At 43.7% G+C, this 20,212-nt stretch overlaps 1 protein-coding gene across 1 annotated transcript in view; it reads right to left on the bottom strand.

Moving 5' to 3' along the window:
* Window positions 1-19,674, bottom strand: part of CPNE8 (copine 8) — a 185,958-nt gene extending 166,284 nt beyond the window's left edge. The window contains exons 1-2 of the mRNA XM_025209700.1: window positions 19,611-19,674; window positions 645-685 (exon numbers count right to left, since the gene is read on the bottom strand). The gene's annotated coding sequence lies outside the window, so the exon portion shown is untranslated. The remainder of the gene's footprint in view (window positions 1-644; window positions 686-19,610) is intronic.
* Window positions 19,675-20,212: the final 538 nt, after the last annotated feature.

Raw genomic sequence — 20,212 nt, 5'->3', positions numbered from 1 at the left:
CACCTGCCGGCCTCTGATTGTCCCATGACCCAGAACCAGGGGGTTTCAATCCCCAGCTGCAGCCCCACTCCCTCCCTCCCCACCATGGGGGGGGAGAGGGGGCAGGGAGACAGATCAAGGCCCCGCAGTAAGGGAGAATGTGGGGCAGGAACAGGGGCTGGGGTGAGTGGGGCCCCGGCCAGGCCCCATTCATCTCAGCCCCTGCTCCTGCCTGTGCCTTGCTCCCTCACTGCGAGAGCCTTGATCTGCCCCAACACTTCCCCCACAGACTTACCTGATGGGGGGAGGTGTGTGCGCATCCTCAGCCCCCCAAATAACTTTTTCTCCCTCTGCCTAAGCAGCACCTGCCCCAGCCCCCATCTCTCCCTCACTGCGGAAGCCACAATCTGGCCCCCTCCCCGCTTAAAAACAAGAAAAAAAAATAAAGGGGTACAGTACATGAGCTGAAACTTTGAGACCAAGAGGGTACACGTGTTAAAAAAGGTTGAAAATCCCTGGTCTACATCACAAAACCTATACATATATAACTTAGCAATATACTGATTTGCCTCCTTGGTAGAAATAGATTGAATTGTTATAACTGAATACCTTTGTATATTTACCTCACATTTACATAACCCAGCAATAAAATAATTTTTACTTACTCGGATCAGATTTTGAAAATGTGTCTCTGTCCAACAGGTTTCTGTCAAAGAAAGAAACATAAATGACACTTCTGCTAAGAGACAGATACAAGTAATCTCATTAAAGAAAACAGTATTGAAAGTGTACATCAGAAGTCAAAACATAAATAATTTAAATAGTTTTACTGAAGTTACATAAGGGCCATAGTTTGTTTTCCTCCAGTTTTCATATGTATCCAATTCACTCCAGATCAACCAACACTAACATCCTCTTAAATTTGTCACAGCTCTGATGCATCTAAAACGGAGGCGGGCAATTATTTTGGGCGGAGGGCCACTTACTGAGTTTTGGCAAGCCATCGAGGGCCGCATGACAAGGCAGCCAGGGGCAGATAAATTTTCTAAATTTTTTAGGGGCCCCACAGGCCAGATAGAATGGCCTGGCAGGCCACATTTTGCCCACCCCCAATCTAAAATGGGGTTTCTACACCCAAATACCACGAAGAGGAAAGAGGCTGGAGCACCAAATATATACATTTTTAAATGTTAGGTTCCATACCACAGGAACAGAAATAATTTAATTATAAACTGTTCTGCAAACCACAACACCTAATGAGAAAAAACAAACAAACAAAAACACATCACTATATTTTTCAAGAATCTTGCTAAATTGATTTTTTGAGAGACTGATCAACTTGTACTTTCATTTATTTAAAAAAAGGGAAGGATTGTGTTTCTTTTTAGGAGGGGGAGGCAAGAAGTGTGGGGCAGGAGGTATATCTAGGTCTGTCACCATAAAACCAGACATGTGTGTATTACTATAGGACTATTGAAAGCAGTTGAACAAGCATTTAAGTCAGTTTACAGACCCGTCAGCAGCTTCTTTTTGTGGCATGTGAAAGAATCAAATGCATTTACTGCAACTTTTTAAAATGTGGTTGTTGTTTTTTAAATACATCTGCATGCATGTAAGTCATCCTGAGTTGAACAGCCAACATTTCTTTACTCACAGCAAGCATTCCAGCAGAGAACTCACTTGGAAGCAGCACAGAAGTTGCACCATCTGATGGAGCTATTACCAGGATACCTGCTGTGCACAGGCTCAAAATACACTGAAGTCAAAGATTCTAATATTAATCTAAACAAACTCAGAGGCGTAAGTAAGGAGAGAGGGTTGAGCTGTGGCAGTAAGCAGGGTGGGTCAGGTTCTATCCCATTTAGTTTGGTTTCAGAAGGCGAGAGAGACTGTGCCCAAAAGGCTGCTCTGGGCCAATCCACTCCCCCTATCCTCTACTTTTTCACCAAACAGGTACAGCATAAAGCAGCAGTGTTTGACTATCCTGTCATTGTCCCAATTCCCAATCTAGACAAACCATTTCTAAAAGTAATTCGATCTCAACATTAACTGGAATCTTAGAAGTCTTCAACGTGGCCAAATATGCCAAACAGTATTCATGACACAGTGCAAAGATGGTCACACTACAAGAGAGTGAGGCAAAACTCATTACCACAGTATGATCGGGTGTCCGATTCACTAATGAATCACATGTGAACAAGCAAATTGGAGATGAAGGCTCTACAGTCCGTTACTGACTTCCTGTTCTAGCCATTCCTCTACTGCTACCTCAATTAAACATAAAGTAATGTTCTCATTAACAGAAAATAACGCTTATCAATTTTCCTTCATCTAGCCCTTGAAAATTTGCAACAATGGCAAAAAATCAATAAACCCAACCAAAATAGCTTCTGCCACCGCTGCTGTTGATCAACACTGATTTTCTGGATAGGAGTATCACCCTGATCCCATGAAGCAGTTTAGCCTTTAAAGATCAGAGCATTATGGACAAGTGTACAGTGGGGGAAATGTACAATGGGGGATACTTTGCACGGTCAGGAAGAAAAATTCTAGCAGGGGAATAATCACGACTGGATATGTTGGCATGCTCCCTCCAACTTCTTCTCCTCTAATCCTGATACACCTTAACCCAGGAAGTGACATAGGGAAGTCTGTTGACCCTACTGTTAAGTGGGGAGAAGCCAGACATCATCCACTCATGCTTTCCTTTCCTTTCCCAGTGAAGAAGAATGAACTAGGGGCCTCATCTCAGAATTTACAGGTTATACTACATACTCCTGGGATATGGCAAACTCAGTGAAGGAGTGATGTAAATACTGCATGAAATGGGGAAGCCACAGTGATTCATTTAAAGGAAAATCAAAACAAGCTGATGGGAAGAGAACTAGGGCTACCAGGAAAGAAAGAAAAAGAAAAAGAAACAGAATTGGTCCATGGGGCTGGTGACAAAGGAAAGGATGTGACTGATGGAAAGTGAAACAGACCTAGAAGTAAGAGACAGACAAAAAGAACTTGGAAAAGGAAACAGACAATGTGTTTAGAAGTAAAATAATAACTAAATAAATAAAGGTGACAAAACAACAGTAAGAGACACTGAAAGCTAGGACAGAATACTATTAAGAAGGAAGGGAGGGGAAGAAAGGAGAGTGAAAATGAAATATATATTATGATTCAGGACTTAAATCACGGTTTTGCAATTTTTGCACAATCCGTAAAAAATGGCAGGTTACACTATCACTGTGAAAAATGGTGTTTCACGCAATTTTGTGTGGAATCGCACCCCCCTCCCCCAAAAAAAGCTTCCTAGAACACAAAGAAAGTGCAGGAATCCCTGCAGCCATAGAACACACGGCTTGAGAGAGAGAGCTATTAAAAAGCTGAGCTAGTGAAGTAGACTCAGTGAAGGCGCCACCCAAGAAAGCGAAAGAGTTGCAGCGCCATCTTTTAAGAAGCCAGACGCAATACTGTAGTCTGAAGATGAATGACTGGCTTCTCAGTCAATCAGTGCCAAAGGGTAGGGTTGCTAGGGACCCTTGGCCAATCAGTAGTGGAGAGGGAGGGGTGGCTTACCTTGAAAAGACCACAAAATTGGCTCCATGTCCAGCAAGTAACTCGCAAAAAATCCCTTAATCTCACTGTGATTTAGGCAGGTCCCTGATGATGATACATGCAAGAAAGCTGCTACATTTTCCAACATGTGATATGTCCCCAGATACAATATGCACCTTGTTTTTGAAAGGAAAAATAAATAAAAAAAGATCCCACCCCCCAAGAACTATGGGTACACTGGGTGTGTCTACATGTTCATTATACTTGCTTAATGAAGTTCTAAGTAAATGTGCAGTAACAACAATTACTGCACAGTAGTGCCAATGCATGGTTTTCTAGTGACACTTACTGAGCAGTAGCATATTATGGTTTTTGCCTGGCACGCTACTGTGCAGTGTTATTAGACTACTGTGCATCAAGCGTCTCATGTAGATGTGCGCACAGAGTAGGGACAGAGTCTAATCTTCAGCTGAATCTCCCTCCCTTTCCTGCATAACTAAAACTGAAGCCCTAGCTGCTGCTGAAGACTGGTCTTCATGGGTGGATCTATTATTCTGAAGAGCTATAGGGTCTGTGCTAAAGAGCTACAGTCTGAGCTAAAGAAGCTATAAAATAAGAAATACCAGGAGCAGTTAACAGGCAGCAAAATTGCCTTTGGAAAAGTTAGCTTTATTAGTCATCAAGAACATTAAAAAGGAGAGACAATCATTAATACCTGTGGAGTGAAGAACAAAGTCAACTGACTCCCTCAACTGCTGCGCTGTGGAGCAGGAATAAACCTGGATGCTTCCAACCCAGAACAGAAAATCAGCTTCCCCACTTAATGCATGCACCCAATTTTTGGGGCAGGGACTTGATTTTGGGGAAACAGTTGCATATTTTATGCAGGAAAATACAGTATATGAAAGACAGAAAAGATTTTAAAAAGAAAAGGAGAACAAGACAGCAGAGATGAGAGCTGTGTTGGTCTGCAGACGCTTCCTCAGCCTGATGAAGGGTAAATGTACCTGAAAACTTAAGAACAATTTTTCCAACTGCTTGAGTTGATCCAATAAAAGATATCAGATTTACCCAAAGAACCTTGTCAGCAGAGGTGAGAAACATTTTAAAAACTATATTAGACAGCTGAACAACTTTAAATATAAAGAACTGGTAACAAACATATAGCACGCAAACTTGCATGTAAGATTTCCTTCTCTCCAATATACTTTTTCTTTCCAGATGTCGCTCCAGTGCAGGCCAATCTTTTTGGCCGGTGCCACAAATTAAGACCTGTGCCCACTAAGTGCCACCCTGATCACTGCCCCTTCCAAATCTGCTGCTCTTTCTACTCTGTGCCCTGGACTCCCTGACTAATCTACTCCTCTCCTTTCTGCAACTTGCCCCCTCGCTGATCTGCCATGTGCCACACACAAAGGCTGCCCATGCCAACTGTGCCACAGGTTGGCCATCCCTATATGCTATTAAACCATCCCTCTCAAGATTCGGAGAACCAAATTAAACAAATACTTTTAAAGATCTTTTCCCCTGTCCTTTTGGAATGCACTAGATCAGCATTTCTCAACCTGTGGGTCATGACCCAAAAGTCGGTCGCAAGGATATATGAAAGGGATGCAAACACAATTTAAAAATGGATTCTCCTTTAAAAGAGAAAAATGTGGGAAACTGGGGCTTTTCCCTCGCAAGCTGTCAGAATTCCAGCCTGCAAGGGGCTGCTTGGGGCCCCTCATGCCCCCCTCCTCACCCCACACACTGGGGGGCTAGGGCCTGGGGACAGGAGGCAGCAGGTCGAGACAAAAGGGTACAAATAAGGTTGAGAACCACTGCACTAGATTATGCCAAATACTAGCTGTTTTAACATCATATTTATACATGATATGAGGGAAGGGAGGCAAAAATCAACCATAGCAGAAGGTTAAGCTATGGATCAAATATCCTGCATGAAATTAATCAATTAAACCAAGAGCTCTCTGGCTTCATTAGGGAAGAAGTTATCTGAATCATCTCACTTGGAAGCAGGAAAGTTCCCTTTCGTTAGCAAAGGCCTGGAGCTAATACTTGTTATAGTTAAACAATCCTCAGAAGAGCTGGCTGGTTTTTACTGAACCTTGAGATAAAGTGTTATATGCTTATAGACCTGGGTTAAAAGTCTGAGAGGAAGATAAAGGAATCTACCCACCACACTTGGTATAAGACTGAGGCCTACCAGGAATACCACATGGTTTAGACACGTGAAGTTCCAGTTACAAAATGTGTGAGGTGGGTTAAAGGCACCTGGCTATATTTATATTCATTAGATGTATATGTTGCTCTTCCCAACAAAGGCTCAGGGCAGTTTACAGTAAGAGAATAAAGATTTCATTTTCTGTACAATGAATACGATAGATCCCCCAGGTCCCCTCTCCACACATCATCATATGCTGAGGAAAAACCCTAGTGAGCTGTATTTAGCTTGCTGAATATTATCATTTAATTCACTGAGAACTATTTGAAGCTTAGAGTAGATTTCATCATCCAAACAATGAAATGTGTGTATATAGCTTACTTTACTTCCCAAAATTGTTCTATTATTCTATTCTTTTATTAGGTTTTGCCTAAAATTTGAAGCTATCATGCATGATTAAGTCTGACCTTAAGTCTTACAGTATTCACTGATTCAGTTAGTCATTGTGGTAAGGAGAAAATAAAAATCATTCAAGCCTATTTTGTTTTGTATGGATTAAGGGTAATACATGCATTATTCATGGATTAATAAACATTGACCTAGATTAGAAAGGAAATATTTATTTTAACTTACATTTGCTTTCTTTTAAATACAAATTTTGGAGTAATGCTCTACACACCAAACTTCAATCTCTGAAGAGCATGGCATTCTCGGATTTTAACTGAACACATGAAACAGAGCATTACATTTACTCCATCATGGCAAGTGAGAGCCCTCAATTTCTGCAGCTTCTCAGATTGCATTAAACAATCACCCAAATGCGCCATTTGGCCCATCCCTTTTCAAGCTACATATTCATAAGACTGGAAGGGACCACTTGGTTTCTTATGGTTGCAGGGGACTGGATTAGACCCATATAATCAGTGTTTAATCTCTAAAAGAATCCACAAGTACCTGCTCTCCCATAAGCTTCAGACGCAATACACCCCCTAAATATCTCATGACAAACTTACGATCTTTAGTACAAATAAACCCCTCAAACCTAAAAGATTACAATGAACCACAGGAGAAAAGCAGAAGACACTAAAGTTAGAGACCAATACTTTCAGACTATGCCAAACTGTGGGGTTTTTTGTTGTTTTGTTTTGTTAAGGAAACATGCCTACATCTTACCAAGTTAACTTCCTCCATGTGATGAAGGAATGCAAAAACCGCTCCTAGACCTATCTGACCTGGGGAAAAATACCATCCTGATTCTAAACCTGACAATTGGTTTAACTCTAGGTGCATGAGAAAGACCTACCAGTCAGGTCTCTGACAGGTTCCTCAACCTGAAAGCACCAGCATACCACAGCCAATCTCCCATCTAGCTCAGCTGATATCTAATGCTTCAGAGGAAAGCAAAAGTATGAGAAGCTAACTGATGTATTAATGGTAGAAAAAAAATCTTACCAACATCCATCCTGAAGCATAGGATTAATATAATATAACACAGTACAGATACTATCAGCATTCTAAAAACTAAAGAGGAAGTAAGATGAACAAAGGAATGGAACTGAATTCAGAATGGGCTTTATGCTACAAGCTTTAAATATCTAACATAGCAGATCATTCCTATGATATCATACTACCCCTTGTTGTCCGCCTTGGCCATTTTCAAGGGGCCTAGGCTAAGCTGCAGAAGTGTGGCTAAGCTGAAAGCCCCACAGCCTGTTTCTGAGTGACCACAGCATGAACCTTTGTAGGTGTGGCAACTAGCTTGGTCAGCAAAGTAAAGGAAGCCATCTAACTAATGTCTAAATAAACCAGTAATGAGCTATAATTAAACAAAGCACAAGGGCTGAAAGGAGACATTATTATAAAGGAAGATACAGTCCAAATACAATATCATAGCTTTAACCTTAAAATATTAATAGTAGCGACTGATGTAACCAAATGTATTTGACCATGAACGCTGCGTACCCCCGGAGGGTAGGGGGGCACGGTGAGCTCCCAAGGGTGGTAGCGGTGCTGGCAGCAGCCAGCAGCGAGCTCCCACAGGCAGCCATGGGGCTGTTGGCAGTAGGGAGGGAGAGGGGGGTGGCAAGTGCCGCCCAGCAGCCGGCGACCACCCACAGGCACCACCCGCCGGCAGCGGAGGCAGCCAGCAGTGATTGGGGACCACCCCCAGTGTCGGCGGCAAGGGAGGGGGGCAGCAAGTGGCGACTGCCCGCATGCGCACCAGCAGCATTGGTGGCGCTTTTTGCAGTGGGTGCACCACCAATCTCAGGGGGTGCACATGTACCCACGTACACCCCCTACACATCACCAATGTATTAAACTATTAAACTTCCTAATTTTCCACCATTCCCTGTCAAACTTCCTAACTTCTAAGGTAAAGAAGAAACAGACCAGTGCTGAACAGCATTCCACAATGGAGAAGGAAAGGAGATAAGAAGCCCTCCCTTTTAATTTCTCAAGGATATAAATCCCAACTGATTGACACCACCCAAGTTCACAAGAGATCTGATTCAGTCCAGTTCCAAAAGTGTCAATGAAACAAAAAAAATTAAATAAAACTAAAGATAATTTATTAGAATATTAAAACCAGCCATCTATAAACATTGGGTATAGGCCATAGGGAAACCTGGAGAACTCAGAAAATTCAAGAAGACCTGCTGCTAATCTGTATGCTGCCCTCTCCTCCCACCTCTTGAGTCTCTCCAGCCAGTATAGATGAGTTGCAATTCAACAAGGAGAAGTGCAAAGTGCTGCACCTAGGGAGGAAAAATGTCCAGCATACCTACTGCCTGGGAAATGACCTGCTTGGTGGCACGGAAGCGGAAAGGGATCTTGGAGTCCTAGTGGACTCCAAGATGAACATGAGTCGGCAGTGTGACAAAGCCATCAGAAAAGCTAATGGCACTTTATCGAGCATCAGCAGATGCATGACGAATAGATCCAAGGAGGTGATACTTCCCCTCTATCGGGCGCTGGTCAGACCACAGTTGGAGTACTGCGTGCAATTCTGGGCGCTGCACTTCAAGAGGGATGTGGATAACCTGGAGAGGGTCCAGAGAAGGGCCACTCGTATGGTTAAGGGCTTAGAGGCCAAGCCCTACGAGGAGAGACTAGAGAAACTGGACCTTTTTAGCCTCTGCAAGAGAAGGTTGAGAGGGGACCTTGTGGCTGCCTATAAGATCATCACGGGGGCACAGAAGGGAATTGGTGAGGTTTTATTCACCAAGGTGCCCCCGGGGGTTACACGAAATAATGGCCACAAGCTAGCAGAGAGCAGATTTAGACTGGACATTAGGAGGAACTTCTTCACAGTTAGAATGGCCAAGGTCTGGAACGGGCTCCCAAGGGAGGTGGTACTCTCCCCTACCCTGGGGGTCTTCAAGAGGAGGTTAGATAAGCATCTAGCTGGGGTCATCTAGACCCAGCACTTTTTCCTGCCTATGCAGGGGGTCTGACTCGATGATCTATTGAGGTCCCTTCCGACCCTAACATCTATGAATCTATGCTGTGCTGTCACAGGCAGCCAGATGGACTTTGGGATAAATGTTTGTTTTTGTTTTAAAGTGCAAGTAAATAAATGGTTCGGCTGTAGACTGCTTCTGTTTCTCTTATCAGTAGCCTACCGACAAGGTTACTTGTAATCTACGTAACACCCTTTCATAAATTCAACAACCTCAATCTGGCAGAGAAGGTTCTTTGGGTAACTGTGATATCTTTTATTAGACCAACTAAATAGTTGGAAAAATTGTTCTTTGCAGGCTTTGGGGTACAAATACCTCAATCTTGCAGCTATTTGTTTCCTTGCCCCTATTGTCGTGACTGGGAATCTACATAAAAACTTCACCCATCTGGTGGTTAAAAACCTTCTAAATTTCTGGTTTAAATTTTATTCATGACTAATTTTTACCCATTTGGTTTTATAACAGTAATATCCTTTAAAGTAAATAATTCTCCCTTCCTGTCACTTACGTACCCAAGTATGCTTATAAAAGAGTAATAATTTCCCACCATTCCCTGTCAAATACATCTTAAGCAAAGCTTGGGTGCTGCTGATCATTGTGACTGGCCTACGTGTACTTAAGGCAAGAGACATTTTTTAGACATACCAAGCCAAAATTAACTTAGACTTTTTCACCATTTTAATCTCTCTAAAGCTAACATATTCAAACTATACTGCCATACTGTCTTCTACACAGGTTTACATATTAGAAAGTGTGTTTCAATATTCTCTAGGAAATGCTTATTTTGCGTGGGGGACAGGGGTTCTGTATGTACATATGCACAGATGTACATCATTTAAAGCAGTGATTCTCAACTTTTTTAGACTGAAGCCCTGAGAAAATGCCAGCTCTTAGTTTGTACTTGCTTTTTTTCCACTACAGAAAAATATTAGAGTAATTCTTGTGTTGCAAAAAACTCAGAAAGACCACAAGTCAGAATGTTTTTAACACTATGGACTTCTATTTGAAATCTCTGGGTTTATCTTATGAATCATGTTTGCACACCTAACATTGCACAACAGCCAGCAGCACCCTTGAAAGGATCTCAAGGCACCCTGAATGAGAATCACGAATATAAGGACTATCAAAGTTACAAAAGTCAAACATTCAAGAGTTAGGAAGTTAAAACAAACAAACAAACAGAGCAAGCCAAGTTCTTTCACCATCTACCAAGCTCTCCATTCTTCCAGGTCATCTTAACAGCTTTGCTCTGTATTTATTCCAATTTAAATTCATCTTTGGGACCAAAATTGTCCATAAAGCTGTGCCCAACATCACAATAAGGCATTCCCAATGATACTAAAAACTTCCTGGTTTCCATTAAAAGTACCTCAACCTAAGACCTCCTAGATTTGCATTAGCCTTTATCACAACTATATCATACTGGCAGCTCAATGTCATCCTGTACTCAACTGCTACACTGAGATACTGTCCCTCCTCCGATACCTCCATTTCATAAGCTCCTGTAGTTTATAGTAAAGCATCTTGGCAATAGTCCTCAGTGCATGAGTTTGTACTCTGTACTATTAAAATGTCACATTATTTCTTTTACTCCAATCCACTAATATTTCAGGGCTCTTCATTACTGCTAATGCCCCCCCAACATTCCATCAGTCATTTAAATATTCTCCTTATGCTCACTAAATACTGATTTTACATGTAAAGAATCCTTCTCTTATGTTTCAAGAAAATCGTACATTTTCCCTGAAAATTATTTGTAAGAGCTTGAATGCCATTTGGGTTGAATTTGATTCAATCCCTAGAGGGCAGCGCAGCTGTAAAATACTTCATGATACCTTTTGCATCAGGAAAGTTGGTGAAGGTTAGTTAGGTAACTATAAGAATAAACATTTTACTCATTCTTGGTCTACTCTGGTTAAGAAAAATATAATTGAACTTGAGAAAAAAATGTATGAATAGTTTTAAAACAGCTGTGAAAGCAAACTGTAATAATTTTTCAATAAAACTTCAGGAGGATTGGTTTACCAATAATTTTCACTCACTTTCATCTAAATTACAGTAAAAAAAAAAAAAGCATTAATTTTTTTTTTTGAGAAATAAACACACATACTATGAAATACCAAAATCAAAATGTTACCCATGCTACATAATTCTGCTTTCTTATAAGTAGGCACTTGTCTTGTACAGTTTTTACTTACATGATTGCATACTATTTTTTTCCACAGAACCTCTAGCCTTATTCAATGTGCATTGTGAATGGTGCCTAGGGATTAAAATAGCTGCTTAAAACTTTTTTTTATCCTCTTCATTTAATACCTGGTTCCCACGCACACTATGCAAAATTGTATTGCCTTGACAAGCTTTTCTATTGTGCTTATCACTCTAGCATCCACATGCCTTTCACCCATTATTGAGTTTCTCCTCAAATCATTCCTTATACACAAAAGAACTAATCTTATTTTACAGATATAAAATTAAAATATAGAGATTTAAGCCAAATTTTGCATAAGTATCCACTAAAGTTGAACATCTGAATGATTAGTGCCCAATCTGAGATACTTCTAGACCTATATTTACAAAAGTGATAATCACAAACCTGTCTACAGGGAACTCCTGGGAACCCCAAGTTTCTCCCTGATGCCCCACTGCTTGTTCAAAGGAACAGACCAAGGTTTGCCCTGGGATAACTCCTTATCACTGCAAGCCTCAGCTCCACTGCCTTCATGCCAGACCCCACAGCTGCAGCAGGGAGACCTCTGCCAGCTCCAGGTAGCTTCTCTTTTGGTTGTGAAAGAATTTTGGGTCTCCCCTTCCAAAGAATGAGCTAGTATGGAATATCAACAAGCCAATTTATTACATAGGAGAAAAGAATTAAATAAGAAAAACTGACCATATTATTTGAAGACAGAAGAAAAAGACAAGTCATTTTTCTTGCACACTGGGTTACAACCTAGCCTCTCAGAGTCCTACCACTATTTCCCAAGAACAGATAGCCCTAACTTCTTCTGCATAAAAGCACAAGAATGCCCTTTACCAAGTCTAAACTTACATTTTTCCTCCACCCAAATAAAAGACTATTTGCCTGCTGACAGATGTGGAAAAAAAAAACATGCCTTACCGGAAGAAGCAGTGTGTTAGTTGGTCCTGGCTTGCCCAATGCCTGTATAGATTGGGAACTTCAGCAGGGCTTTTTGGTGCTTTTATCTGAAGCCAATTCAATCAACTATTAGATAAAAGCACCAGAACCCCACCGCTAAAACGCCCAATCTATACAGACGTTGGGTGAGCCGGGTCCAACTAACATAATACCTCTTCTAGGTGTGCACAGGGGTGCACAGAAATAATTCTTCTACTATGTTCAGCACTGATGAGGTCTCACTTGGAGTACTGTATCCAAAAAAGAAGTAGAAAAATAGGGAAAAAAAGGGGGGGAAAGAAAAAGCTGAAAGAACTGGGATTACTTAAGTCTGGAGAAGAAAAGACCATGGGAGGATTTAATAACAAACTTCCATTATGTGATGGGTTGCTATAAAAAAAGATGGCAAATGATTCTGAGTCCAGAGAGCACAGACAAGTAGTAATCGTCTCAACATGAAATAAGGGAAATTTATGATGGATATTAGGAAGAATGGTCTTACTCTGGTGGTATTTAAGCATTGAACCAAATTACCTAGAGATGCTATAAAATCTGCATTGTTGCAAGTTTTTAAGAACAGTTTGGACAAACACTCGAATGGAATGGTATGGACAGAGATGTTCCTGCTTTGACTTCTTTACAGGAGAGAAATGTGGGAAACCCTGTGTTTTCCCTAGCAGGCTGGCAGAGCTCCAGCCTGCAAGGGGCTGCTTGAGGGCCCCCCCAACCCCACACACTGGGGAGCTGAGGCCTGGGGGTGAGAGGCACCAGCAGGGCCAGAGGGCTGCTTTCTACTTAAACTATTTACTGGGTTGGAACTGGCCATCAATGTTTACAAACGGGTCCTGGTACAATAAAGGTTGAGAACCACAGCCCGCAGGCCAGATCAGGTCCAGGAAGGGAGTTAATCAGGCCCCCGTTGGGTCCCCGAGCTCCACCTGGCCCAGGCACCATCTGGCCCAGGTGCATGGCAGGCTCGGGGTGGCTCCACAGCTGTACTCCAGTTCTAGGCAGCCGAGGTGGTAGCAGCTCCTTTTGGCTGCCACTGGCGCCAGCCAAAGCTCTGGCCCCAGGGAGACTGGCAGGGACCCAGGCACTCAGCCTCAGCCCACACCGCACCCACTCCAGAAAAAATCACCAGGACCCACATACACACCCCTGACCCTGGGCTACCCCATACCCACTCCAGACTCACCCACCCATGATAAACGGTGGCAGCAGCAGTGGCAGCCAGGCAGAAGCCACTGTTGGGTGCATGAGAAAAGTGGCCTTGTCCTCCTCACCACTGCTGGGCCCTTCTTTTTGCAGCCCCCCAGAGCCTGCACCAAGTCTACCCTGTGGCTCCTCTCCGCCATCGCTACCACCAGTGCTGCCTCCAGGCCACCCAGCAGGGCAGCAGTGGCAGTGGAGAGGACCTGCAGGACAGCGTGGGCTCTGGGCAGCCACAGCAAGAAGAGCCCCAACAACAAGGGAGAGGCTACCGCTTTTTCCCCATGCTCAGCAGCAGCTTCTGCCTGGCCACTGCTACTGCTCACCATGAGCAGGCCAGTCCGCAGCAGGAGTGGGGTGTGACAAGGCAGGGGTGGGGGCTGTGCACATGGGTCCTGGCTGGCCCGCTCTGGCCAAGGTGAGTCCAGAGCGGGTGTGGGGTGGGTTGGGGCTGTGCACCCAGCTGCTGCTGGGCACCGGTGGCAGGGAGAAGTCGCAAGGCTCCTGGTTGTTGCGGAGGGGGGGTGTTAACTGGCCCATGACAGCTCTCCAGAACTGCCCACGTGGCCCACCAGCCGAAAATAACTGTCCACCCCTGTGATAACCCCCCTCACACCACATGGATGAGAGTATCAGGTTACAAACTAGGTTTTCAGTGCCTTGGTCCTATTAACAGTTTAGGCCTATTTCTTGAGGGCAAATCTACCTGAAAGAAAATCAGTCGGCCAAGGACAAAGAAGATTAGAAAACCATGATTTTCTTAGTTAGTTCTAGGACACACATTATGATAATTTGGGTATTAAAACATAGTAGGAACAAAGCAAAAAGTACCCTTTCCAAGCTGACCTGAGAGAAATCTACCAGTTACTCTTCTTGATGTTTAGAGAAGGGTTTGCTTGCTAACACAGAGGTAAAGAAGTCTATTTTTGGCCTGTCTAAATATTTCATTATCTGGCCTGTTCAGTGGCTCCTTGTAGTTTTGTGTCCACCAGAGACACGGGTTTTTGCTTGAAATGCCACTGTCTTCTTGCCATGGACGCACTTTCCTGGTTACACTCCTGTCTCGTTCTGTCACTTCATAAAGGCAACCTTTACAAGTTAATATGATACAGAGACATTATTCTGAAGGGCTGACAATTAAATTGTTGAAAAAAATTATTTATTTTATATATAAGACATTATACAAGATATTTACCTACTAAAAATTTAATTGTAACCCTTAAAAGTCTGGAACTTTAAATGAGAAAATAAAAGCTCAGACAAGATGGGGGGGAAAAGAGAGAGAGAAAGAGACTGCAAGCAATGGATTCTTCAGGGGTTCATGAAGACTATGGACAAGGCACTTTTCTCTACAGCACTCACACATTTTTCTCTTCACTCCTCCCCTCTTACCATGAGCTTATCATCCTTTCCTTAAAAGAAATCAAGAGGTTAGCCCTCAGTGACTGTTGTTCAGGATCATCTCTACCCATTTCAAGTTTTGGGAGATGGGACCTCTGGTTTCTGACTTTGGAGTCCTGCAAATTTATACCCATTACAAGATATACAAATAGTCTTGTGTGAGAGACTATTGCCCTACTCTGCAAGGAATGCCATCCTCTGTACTGCCTCAGTTCCTGTTCCTTTAAGTTCATATTGCTGATGTTATAAAGAACTCCAAGTGGGAAGGCGCAATACAGGGAGACAAATCATAAAAAGCAAAGGACACTTTTCTTCAAGGGCCATGTATATTCCTGCTTGTTGGAAATTTCCCCACCAGATGAACAGTGGGCATGATTAAGGGTGGGCATGATTAAGTTCTTTACTAAAATGTATATTGCAGCATCACTTTCTCCAAACCGAGAATCAGAGAAATAACAAATGTAAGGACCAGTGTCTGGTTACAATGAATAGAAAACACTTGTTTTAGCATACCTCTGCCAGGAGAACCAGCTTTAGACAAGTAACTGAGGTTGCAGTAGTTTTCACAAGAGCTTTCCTGCCCCCTGACTCCATTCTTGGTTCAGCTTCCACGCAAGAATTGGAGAGCATCTTCCCCTGGCCCATTCTGTAGTGTGGTGATTTGGGGGGGGGGGGAGTCATTGAAGAAGTGAGAGGTGTGGGTTCAAATCACCTCAGGAGGTGATTTGAACCCACACCTCTCACTTCTTCAATGACTCCTCCACCCCATGGAGGCTTAAAACCAAGATCTCATGCCTTCTACGCAAGTGCTCCAACCACTAATCTATTCAGAAAGAGGTGGGCAGCAGCAGCATTGAATTCAACAGTGTCGAGTTGATTTCATAGAATCACAAATTTGCTGAGGGTGTACTCTATGCCATCTTCCAGGTCACTGATGAAGATATTGAACAAAACCGGCCCCAGGACCGACCCCTGGGGCACTCCACTTGATACCGCCAGCCAACTACACATTAAGCCATTGATTACTACTCTCTAAGCCCAACGCTTCAGCCAGTTTTCTGTCCACCTTACAGTCCATTCATCCAGCCCATACTTTCTTAGCTTGCCTGAGAGAATGCTGTGGGAGACTATCAAAAGCCTTGCTAAAAATCAAGGTACACCACATCCACCGGTCTCCCCACATCCACAGAGCCAGTCATGTCCTCACAGAAGGCAATCAGGTTGGTCAGGCATGACTTGCCTCTGGTGAATCCATGCTGACTGTTTCTAATCACCTTTTTCTCACCCAAGTGCTTAGAAATGGATTCCTTGAGGATCTGCTCCATGATTTTTCCAGGGACTGAGGTGAAGCTGTCTGGTCTGTAGTTCCCTGGATCCTCCTTTTTACTTTTCTTAAATATGGGCACTACATTCACCCTTTTCCAATCATTCGGGACCTCTCCTGATCGCCATGAGTTTTTAAAGATGATGCCCAGTAGCTTTGCAATCACAACAGCCAACTCCCTTAACACCCTCGGGTGCACCCCATCCAGCCCCATAGACTTGTAAACATACAGCTTTTCTAAATAGTCCCTAGCCTGCTCATTCACCAGCGAGGGCTGCTCACCTCCTCCCTAAACTGTACTGCCCAGTGCAGTAGTCTGAGAGCTGACCTTGCCTGTGAAGACTGAGGTGAAACAGGCATTGAGCACTTCAGCCTTTTTTGCATCCTCTGCCACAAGGTTGCCTCCCCCATTCAGTAAGGGACCCATACTTTCACATCCCTTGCTAGCTGCAACTACAATTGTGCTTTGGCCTTCCTGATTTCATCCCTGCATGCCCAAGCAATGCTCTTATATTCTTCCCTAGTTACCTTTCCAAGTTTCCACTTCTTATAAGCTTCCTTTTTGTGATTTAGTTTACTGAAGAGTTCCCTGCTAAGCCAAGCTGGTCTTCTGCCATACTTGCTAGTCTTCCTGCATATCAGGATGGTTTGTTCCTGCACTCTCAGTAAGGCTTCTTTCAAGTACAGCCAGCTCTCCTGGATTCCTCTCCCCCTCAGACTGGCTTCCCAGGGGATCCTGCCCATGAAGTCCCTTAGCACAACCTTGGGGAGTGACCCAAATCAGGGTCGCGGGGATTCTGTCCCTCGCTCTGCTCCTCCTGCCTGCAGGGCTCTCCCGGTGCATGGTCCATATGGCTATTGCCGCCGCTGCCCGCCACGATCCCAGCCAGGCTGGTGCCGGGCATGAGCGAGTCAGCAACAGGGGTCACAACCTAGATTTAGGCTCGCAGCAAAAAAACAGTTGGGAGTCACTGCCTTAGCAAGTCAAAGTCTGTTTTTCTGAAGTCCAGAGTCCTTACTCTGCTGCTCTCCATCTTTCCTTTCCTCAGGACCCTGAACTCAATCATCACATAGTCACTGCTGCCCAAGTTGCCATCCACAGTTACATTCCCCACCAATTCTGCCTTGCTTGTGAGCAGCAGGTCAAGACCACATCCTTCAGGCCTGTGGGTCTATAGCAGACCCCCACCATGACATCACCTTTGTTGCTCTCCCTTCCAACCCTAACCCAGAGACTCTCAATGGGCCTGTCTCCAGTTTCATACTGGAGCTCTGAGCAATCATACGGCTCTTTTACATAAAGCACAATTCCTCCTCTTCTCCCCTCCCTGTTCTATCTGAACAGTTTGTACCCATCCATGACACTGTTCCAGTCATGTGAGCTCCCACCAAGTCTCTGTTATTATTTGTATCATGAGGGGTAGAACAGAAAAAAAGTACCAGTCTGGAATACTGTCCCTGTTCTCCCAGCATCCAGGTTGTTAAAAAATTCATATTTGAAAGTTGGTCTTTTTGATAGGCATGCCCACTTTCAGAACATGACAACTCAAAGCCCACTGGTTCAAGGATCTTATGTTCAAACGGGAAGATGTTGTGATATAAACTGCTAAGGCCAATAGTGCTAGCAGCCTTGGGAAACAGGAGCATATGAATAACAGATTTCTCTTTTCAACAGCTGAACCCTGCCCCCAGAAAAGAAAAAGAAAAAAAGAAAAGAAAGAATTTTAAAAAATAAATTCCGACTGAAACAGAAATGACTTGTTTGTGGGTCTCCCACTCCAAGGCTCCAAAATATTTCTCAACCCCCACCAACTTTGAACAAGGTGTTTTTTTGTTACTATGGAACAGAACATTTATTTTCCAGGCATTTTCTTTTCTTTGTAACATAGGCAAAGCACATGAAGCACTAGATTTAAAAAAAAGACTGTAGGAAAAGATATTCCCCATTTCATCTAGTATCCTAGTGGACATGAGCTAAGGATGTAGAGGGGATCCAGGCTCAATTCCCCTCTGCTTGAGGAGAACAGAACCCATTATCTCCCACAAGAGTGCCTTAAGCAACACACTGGGCACATCTACATGGGACACTATGTCACCATAGTGACGCAGCTTGTCGCTACAGTGATATAGCATCGGCAGGCAAACCATGACATCGATGCCACGTTGCTGCAGTGACAAGCTACCTCACTATAGCACGTTGCTACAGCAATGTAGCCATTACATAACTGCGCCACCGGGATGGCGCAGTAAGCCATCATTTAGTACTTCCTCCACAACTGCGTTGTGGGAGGCACATGTAGATTTGCCCACTGATACGTATTCTGGGATGGTGTCCCTTAGTCTCTCTTGCTGAAGACAGAACACTTACATTTTCTTTGAGGCACAAAATACAAACGGTTTTTCTCTCTAGCCTGGTGGTTATAACCAGGGAACCTGGTAGTCTCTGTTGAAAAATCCCAAATTCTCTTATTAAAAGGGAAAAAAAAAATATTAATTCTCTCATTTAAAAAGCCCATATCCGAGTTTTTCCATTAAAAAAAAAACACAAAAAAAATCAGTGCAGAGGGCAGTGGTGTCAAGCGAGGAGTAGGTGCTGAGGTGTGCACTTCCATGTCATCATCCAGGATACTGAACTATTAATAAACACCCCTTATCTAGTCTTTAAGGATAGTCTAGACTTAACCAGTACCAACAGTGTTGGTCAATGCCAGTGAAAGATTCAGTCCAATAAGATTACCAAGTCAGACTAATGCTAGAACAAGGCACAGAAATCACAGTGAGAAAGTACCTCTTGGACCCCCTCTACACATGCAAGTAAAGGTGCAACTGGATCTAATGCGTGATCCATGCAGTTCAGCCTCTTGCCATGCCATAAGCACATGACAAGAGGTGCAACTGTGGGATCAGCCGGCATAGGGGGAGCCCAGTTCTGGGCACCTCCTGTACTGGCAAGAAGCAGGCTCCAATGGCTGGGAGCCCGCTTTGCTGAGGAAGCTCCCAGCTGTAGGGGCCATGCGCAGCCAGGACCAAGAGTCCTGTAACTGATTCTTGAGGTGCTGGGACCAAGAGCCCTATGTGGGCCAGGGGCTTCACACCCCTGCCCAAGCCTTGGGGAATCACAGCAGACACAATCCCCAAGGCTCAGGGGTTTCATGCTGGGCATGACGCACCCTTGCAGCTGGGAGCCCTGTCAGCTGATGGGCTCCCAACTACAGAGAAGATCCTGCTACACATGCAAATTAAAGCTCGACAGCAACCAGCTACACACTACACATTTTTTAGGTCTAACTTTACAGCTGGTTGGAACTTTCCATCATGTGATAGCTACTTTGCACATGTAGTGGGTCCTAAGGTAAATGCACAATGAATTAGTTTATTGCACAATACCTGTAATATGTAGAAGGGCCTTGGTTCCCATATCAGAGGACCTCAGTATGAAGCTTGGACCTGCTGGATTATCAGGGTATAGGTATCTGGAAGCCAAATAAGCATACAGCATCAGCCATCGCTTCCTTCCTGCACATGGAATGAAGCTGTGACAAGCCATACACTTGAGCAGAAGTGGTCAACCTGAACCGTAAGCATCACGAGTAGCACAGGAAACCTGTGTGTGGTATGTTACAGATCAGGAAGTGACAGATAGGGCAGAAGGCAGAGCAGCAGATCAGGCAAGGAACCCAGAGCAGGAACAGAAAGCAGATTAGGAAGGGGAAGGAGTTTGGAATGGCACTTGGGGAAAGTGTAAACTAATCTGGGGGACATCTGTCAAAAAAGGCTAGCTCCCCACTGCACTAGATTACTGTTTAGCACATCTCACCCAGATGTCAAGAGTACTGGGCATAAACCCTGATTTCTAATCCAGGTGTCATGCAGAAGCACACCTGATGATTTTTGGAATGAAGAAAGTGCATCTTGTAATTAGGTTAAAGTAGAGAAGTTCCACCCTGAGGATCTAACCTGAAATCCTACCAGAGAAGTGCCAGTTGCTC

Source organism: Alligator sinensis, unplaced genomic scaffold (genome assembly GCF_000455745.1).
Source record: "Alligator sinensis unplaced genomic scaffold, ASM45574v1 scaffold9_1, whole genome shotgun sequence".
NCBI classification, from domain to species: domain Eukaryota; kingdom Metazoa; phylum Chordata; order Crocodylia; family Alligatoridae; genus Alligator; species Alligator sinensis.
This window is presented reverse-complemented; position numbering and strand designations above follow the sequence as displayed.